The 7,272-nt window shown below is 43.4% G+C and overlaps 1 long non-coding RNA gene and 1 pseudogene across 4 annotated transcripts in view; both read left to right on the top strand.

Moving 5' to 3' along the window:
• Positions 1–7,272, top strand: part of LOC147015968 (uncharacterized) — a 153,337-nt gene that overhangs the window by 125,095 nt on the left and 20,970 nt on the right. The window contains exons 5-7 of one of the 4 annotated variants that reach the window (XR_015049953.1): positions 4,092–4,247; positions 5,103–5,382; positions 5,790–6,321. The exons of 1 other annotated variant lie outside the window; for it this stretch is intronic. This is a non-coding gene — a long non-coding RNA (uncharacterized LOC147015968). Of the gene's footprint in view, positions 1–4,091; positions 4,248–5,102; positions 5,383–5,789; positions 6,322–7,272 lie in introns of those variants that run through there. 2 more of the 4 variants (XR_015049956.1, XR_015049954.1) reach the window with 2 other exon arrangements.
• Positions 513–653, top strand: LOC147015970 (signal recognition particle RNA; annotated as a pseudogene).

Raw genomic sequence — 7,272 nt, 5'->3', positions numbered from 1 at the left:
CGCTTAGTTCTGATCCATTCACCTTGCTTCAGAGTAGAGCGTCTGCAGAGGCGACGATGGTCTGTATACTCTTTTACCTCTCACTGATTTTCTTGAATAGTACTTGCTAATCCTGTGTTAGCTGTTGATGTCTGGATTGGTTTCAGAGCTTCCAGTGGATATCGAAGTTTGTGGGTTATTATCATTTCAGCTGGGGTATGCTATGTTAGAGCATGTGGTGTTGAGTGGTAAATCTGTAGAATGGTTCAAACTGCATCTTTGAATGTCTTTCCATCTGTCCAATGAGTGGCAAGACTTTCCTTCATCACACAGTTTAACCTTTCTCCTCCACCATTGCATTGAGGGTTGTAATAGGTTGTGCGGCGACCCTCAAACCCAGTATGCTCCAAGAATGTTTCGAACTTGTACGAAATGAAATGTGGGCAATTGTTGGTGATAATAAATTCAGGCAGTCCCCATCTAGCAAATAACTCACTGAGAATGTTGATGATAGTCGTCGAAGTCACGATTATACCGGGTGTAGTGGCGTGCGCCTGTAATCCGGCTACTCGGAGGCTTGGGTTGGAGGATCGCTTGAAGACGGGAGCTCTGCACTGGGCCGTGCTATGAGAGGGTGTAGGGCAGCCCGGAATCATGGCGAAACCCAATCCTTATCCCTGTGTCGTAAGAGGCGACCAGGGTTGCGTCAGGAAGGGCATCCGGCGTAAAACCTATGCCAAATCAGTATGCGGATCATAACGGATGATCCGCTGTGGCGACCCCTAACGGGAGCAGCCGAAAGACGAACAACAAGTCGTCGAAGTCACGATTGGGATTGCGGTAATGTCTGACCACTTCGATGTAGGTGATGTACTGCAAAGAGGAATCTTTTGTTGGAAGTAGCAGCATTTACTTTTATTCGCCAAAGATGTCGAATTGAATCTGGCTCCATGGTTTCTCTGGCCAAGGTATGGGTTGGATCGGTGATTGCATTGATTTCAAAGATTTCTCATTTACTGCACATGATTCACAGTCCCTGATGTGCTCTTCAATACATCGGTAAACACCTGGCTACCACACCAAATCTCTCTATCATTATTTTGTCCAAACGATGCGCGGATGACCCTCATGGGCCATATTCAAAACGTTCCTCTGAAGATTACTAAAAATTACAGCACGCAATACTCTGGACACACAACAATCGGTGAACACAGAAAGTTCATCCTTGAGTCTAAAGTATGATTCAAGCTTGGGCGTTGGTGTTCAGTGAGGCCAACTGTTTTGGATGAAATGGCAGACTGTCTTGACAGTAGGGTCCTCTGTTGAAGCTTTCTGTAACTCAGCTGCTGTCACAAAGTTGGCCAAGTGTATTTCCATAACAGTTGAATCCTCTGTAGTTGTCGGTACATCTGGGTTACGATCTTTGACAAGTCTATTGAGCATATCGGCAACTTCATTCTTGGAACCTGTCACATACTGGAGTCAAAGTTGGATTGATGAAGTCGATCAGACCATCTAGAGATGTGCAATTGCTTGTGACCACTGACCAGATCCTGGCGTAGCAAGTAATGTCATGAGAGCCTGGTGATCGGTCCGTATTGTGAATTTCCTCCCAAAGAGAAACGCATTCCAGTGCTCACATGCAAATATACAGGCGAGGGCTGAAAAGTTTGCATCTGTTCGTTGGTCCATTTCCATGATATGTCTTGACGCAGTAACATGTGCAGTGGTTCAGCTACATCATCATAGTTTCCCACAAACTTGAGATAGAAGTTTGTTTCACCTTGAAACGAGGCAAGTTCTGATGAGTTATTTGGCTCTGGAAGATCATTGATGGCCTCAACATTTGAGTTCAGTGGATGAATGTCTGCTGAAGAGACACGGTAGCCCAGGAAACCAATCTCGTGTTCGGTTGAACAAGCATTTGTCATGGTTAAGAGTAATGTTACTCTAGGCTAGTCTGGTCATCACGGAGTTAAGCCTCTGCTCATTTTCTGCAGTATCGTTACCATGTATGACAATGTTGTCGAGAAGATGAATGCATCCCTCGGTTCTGGACAGAACTGTTGCCAGTATTTTCTGGAATGCACTGGGTGCAGAGCTTAACCCATACGGCATGCGGCGATACTGAAAAGCTCCGTCATGGGTTATAAAGGCTGTCAGATACTTGCTGCCTTCTGCAATCGGGACTTGAATGTAGCTTTGGCGTGTGTTTCACTTTGTAAAGAATATTGAGTGATGAAACTGTGCTGACAGTTCTTCGATTGTTGGTAGTGGATAGTTATCAGGGATTATGGCCTTATTTACTGCTTTAAGGTCCACCCACAGTGACGTAGTCGAATTTCACCTGATTTTTGATGTGGCACTATCAGGTTTGAGATCCATGGTGATTATTCCATGGGTTCAATGATCCCTTATTCGTGTGGACGTTTCAATTCGGCTGATATGTCCTCTCTGAGCAGGTGGAAGGAGATTATGTTTTCATCCCTATCTGCTGATTGGTTGCTACTTGCAAAAATCAAAGAAATTTATCTTGTGCGTTATTCTGTCCATCTGTCTGTTTTTATGTGAACCATCTCTCTGGATTTTGAATTTGAGTCGATCAAAGAGATCTACTCCCATAAGACGAGATCTACTTTTGGTGACCCAACGGGAAACTGTTTACTTTTGCTAAATCACACCCAACTGATAAATCCACTATTCCTGTCACTGGAATTTCCATGTTGTCATATGTTTACACTCTGTGGTCAGATTTGAGAAGGGGATCATCTGTGAAATTCTTGCTGGACAGCAATTCGCTCAGAATGGAAACTTCTGCTCCAAAATCTATGTGTCAATGGGGTCTGAGACAGTTGGACACAGCAGGTTTTGAATGGTGGTGTTGATCCGCTTACACAGTTCGTGGAGAAAATTAGTGTTTCTGACTTTTCTGAATCATCAGTCTGTCTGACACGTCCTTTCCCCACAGATTTACACATTTTGCCAAAGTGATTTAATCTTGAGCAAACTCTACGAGTCTGTCCAATGGCAGGAAACTTCTCACTCCCCGGTTCGTGTGACGTATGTCCACAATTCCCACAAACTGGTCTATTGGACTGGGTTTGAGCATGCAAGTTAAATCTCCCCCAAAAATAATCCACACTGTCCTTTATTTTTCACCGTCTGGACATTTTCCCGAGCATACTGTGATTTTGCCTGATCACCTGTGTTTTCTGTTTTCTGTATGGACTTGCACTCATGAATTGCTTGCTTGATCTGAGTGGCTAATGTCCAATCTCTTTCTAATGCAAGTGTGTCTGGTTCCATGAAAAGGCACTCACGTAGTGTGGGAATGGATGCTTTCTCTATTGACTGATCTTAAATGAATTTGGTCGTGAGATCTCCAAACTTACACAATGATGCCAGGTCATGCAATCTGGCTATGTACTCACGAGTTGTCTCCCCTGGTCTCTGCCCACGCTGTCAAAACATGTACCTTTCCATCATGCTGTTTTGGTCCGGTCCAAAATGCGCCTCCAACGCGATAACAGCAGCATCATAGTTTTTGGTGGGGTCCAGCGTTGCAAATGTCCATAAACCGCCATCGTTCCAAGCAATGGATTAATCATCTCCAAATGTTGTATCTCGACGAATACACCACACGAACACACAGGCTCAGAGTTAATACAACTTGTGTATTGTAGCCGACACGCCGGAAACTCAATAGCAGGGAAACGCATCACATGACCGCTGCTGTATCACGTGATTATGGAAACACAACAATGGTCTCCTTTCTTATGATCTTTCACATCAGGCTGGGGTTCCACAAGGCACGATCTTAGGCCCTACATGTTTATTGATTATTATTATTATCAATAATTTATCTAATTCTGTTGAAAACCAACTTTACCATTTTGCCAATAACCCCATCTTGTTTAGAACAATACATTATACTTATGAAAGGTCAGCCACTGCTGACCACTATTTCTGTCACTGGAATTGTCACTGGAAATGAAAACCATTTGCCTTCTGTTAAACCTGGACTGCGGGACAATATAAACTGCTGATCAGTTATTTAAAACATGATGCTCAATGTCACCAAGACCCACATTCTCACACTGTCTCTCCATAAGGAAACTGCTGTCATGCACAATCGAGCTGTCCAACCCACTCTTCTGAAAAGTCACAGCAAGAGGTGCAGTCCCTGGAACTCCTGGGCCTCACTATTCTCGAAAACCTTTTGTGAGAGGATCATATCATCAAAGCATCAGATGATTGTCATTGTCGAGGTATTTTATGTTGGGTTAAGGCATTCTTGAACTGCATCAACATCATCACCGTGTACAAAGCTTTCATAAGGAGCCCCATGGTTACTCCATGGACTCCATGGTCATACTTCATGGACTCCATGGTCCATGGAGTATGGCTCCCCAATAGGGGGCAGATACTCCAGCTTCCCACCTTGCTTCTCTTGAGACAGTCAAAAACAAGGTCCTCTATACACATTTGTAATTTCAAGGGACTGCCACTTTCCCAGTGGTGGCAAGTTGATCAAGCTTACATCTCTCCTAATTCCTCCTACCATATATTACCTCTGCCCTGCCCTACTCACTCAAGGTCACATGCATTCCTCAAGAAACCCTCACCTGCCCACCATTCCAAAGTTCACGCCAGTTGTCCACCTACATTTATTTGCCTCCTTATTCTCCTGATTGTGGAACCATCACCCCATGTCTGTTGCCTCTTCCTCATCACTTCGGTCTTTCAACAATCTTTTCTGCACAACCTGATTCTTTGCCGAGTTTGTAAGCATATACTGCGTTTTGTCCGTTAGTTTCTCCCTGAGCCTAGATCCTTGAATAAAACATGCAGTCCTGATAGAATGGTCTAGAGGTAGTCCACTTACCTTTTAGCTGTCTGATCTGGGTTTGATTCCTGACCAGACATTAAACTCTTGTGTTAATGCTTCAGAAATGGTGTTTCAAGAATGACTGTGCCGTCCTTCCGATGACCCCTAAACTCTGGACATGTCTGTTAGCATTAGTTGGTGGACGTTAAAAATCCCCTTTATCTTTTTATGAGTAGAAGGCAAGTTATTTCTGGTTCCTCGGCCAAATTCTAAAGACTGTTATCCTAACCTACAGGGATACCACATCGACGGCGTAAATATGCTCCCTTGCAGTGACGGCACGAGTAGCCAAGCACTGCATATAAGAGAGGAAGCAAGGAAGCCCGATTAACATCCCCACTGCATACCTACAGTTGCAACACCTTGCTTGAAAACCAAGAGATGGCAGTTTATATTCGGCCAGGAATCCGATCCAGCCCTGACAGCTCAAAGCCATGTTCTCCACTTCTGAGCGATCTGTCAGCATGAAGGAAACTGCTGTCGTGCACATACGGGCACAAGAATGTCCAACCATGGTAAGTAACCTTAAACGAAGCGCATGACATGGTGAACAACAACAGCTGGCAAGCAGTGAGAGCAGCTGCACAAGTGAATTTGCCTGAAAGGTAAAGTGAGAACATTGCCAATTCAGGCATGTGCTTCACGACTCACACACACTTAGCAAATTGGGAGTGAAAAGTGTGCGATACATTTACCTTTTAAATTCAGGATACGCACACAGGGAAATCAGACGCAGGTGGAGGCCATTCGGCCCATCGTGCATGCACCACATCTCCACCACACCGATTTATCAACACGAGATCAAAACAAGAAAAATGCAAACAAATTGTTTTTTTTTAAGCGTTGTTTGTGTTTTTTTTTGTAGTTTTTGTAGTGTTTTTTTGGATTAAAAAAAAAAATTATTTATTTGTTTTCTTTCCAGGGGAGGGGGCATGAGTGAAGACGATGGAATGAATGGACGAAGAGAGAGAATATAGTGGAAAAGATACTTTTGCTCTGGTGTTTTACTTCTTGGAACAGTTTTTTATTACCATTGACTGGAAGATTCCTTTTTAAATTTTCCCACAAAATTAAGTTAACAATACAATTGTAAGTGAAATAAAAAGAGATATCAACTAGTAGTCATAAAGCAGCCCGATGTGAAAACTTTACCAGTATGCAACTACCGGAGTGAGGAAGCCCGAAAAAGCAAATTGACTGGACTTGAAAACAAACTGCAATTGAAATAACTGCGTCAAGATAATCACGCAGCTGTTCGTTCACGTCTTCTCATTCGGCCGACTATAATATAAGGCTTGTGGTGCTTAGCAAGTGAATTTCCTTCATTAAAAAGCCAGAGCTCTGTAATCCCTTTCAATGAGACCTTTCTCTTTGATAGACGTGGCGTTTCTCCAAGATGCCATTCTATGTAAACTCACACACCAGTTGCTGCTTTTTTTTTCCACTTTCTTTGAGGGTTGGATGAAATCGTTATGGTAGGGGAAAGGAGAGAAGAAGGAATGGGTTGGGGTGGGACCATAGGGGAAAATAATGGAAGGAAAGGGAGGATGGGGAAGAATAAGGGGAGGGTTGGGGTGGGCGAATAAGGGAGAGAAGAGAAGAGAAGAGAAGAGAAGAGAAGAGAAGAGAAGAGAAGAGAAGAGAAGAGAAGAGAAGAGAAGAGAAGAGAAGAGAAGAGAAGAGAAGAGAAAAAAGGGATAAAGGGATTGAGGGTACAGGAGCAGCACAACATTGCTTGTCCTCACTCGAACTTTCCTCGATGCTTTCTCGTCACGGGCACACACTTAAGCTTGGCTGCTTTAAAGGCCTGGTGGGAATTTTTGCAAACTGACTCAGGGTCAGTTTGAAGGGGGAAAGAATAGTTCCGTAGTGTTTCTTTTATGTTGTTTTTGAGAATCGGCCTAAAATCTCAGTAAATCTCCATGTCATTTTTGCTCTTCACATCAGGTATGACATGGTATTCACAATAAATCGAAAGCAGGCTGTTTAGAATCGTAATTACAGATTCCTGGCAGCTGTGTCGGGGTGATGAGACACCCTGGGGGAAGAATCCTGTTGCAAAAATCACATGCTACATGAAAAGCACACCACCATTTGCTGGGGGTTAAAGCAGGATCCATCTTCAGCATGTAATCACTTTGCAGGAAATACAATTTGATCAAATAATAAATTCAGAACATATCAGCACTTGAGACTTGATTTAAGCAGGTGCTTTGCTCGGATGCCTTGTGGTTTCGTTATAATTACAGGTTTTAATTCAGAAATACCATATTACCCAGAAAGCATGTTGTCAGACTGCAGTTCAGTAGATGGAAGGGTTGAGGAAAGGAACATGATATGACAATGCTCAACTTCAAATCAATTAGGCAAGAGTTTGAATGAAAATTGTGTCCAACAGATGACTT

Source organism: Eptatretus burgeri, chromosome 12, assembly GCF_056783735.1.
Source record: "Eptatretus burgeri isolate ZD-2024b chromosome 12, Ebu_testis_v1, whole genome shotgun sequence".
Taxonomy (NCBI): domain Eukaryota; kingdom Metazoa; phylum Chordata; class Myxini; order Myxiniformes; family Myxinidae; genus Eptatretus; species Eptatretus burgeri.
Note: the sequence above shows the minus strand (reverse complement) of the source record. Positions and strands in the feature narration are given on the sequence as shown.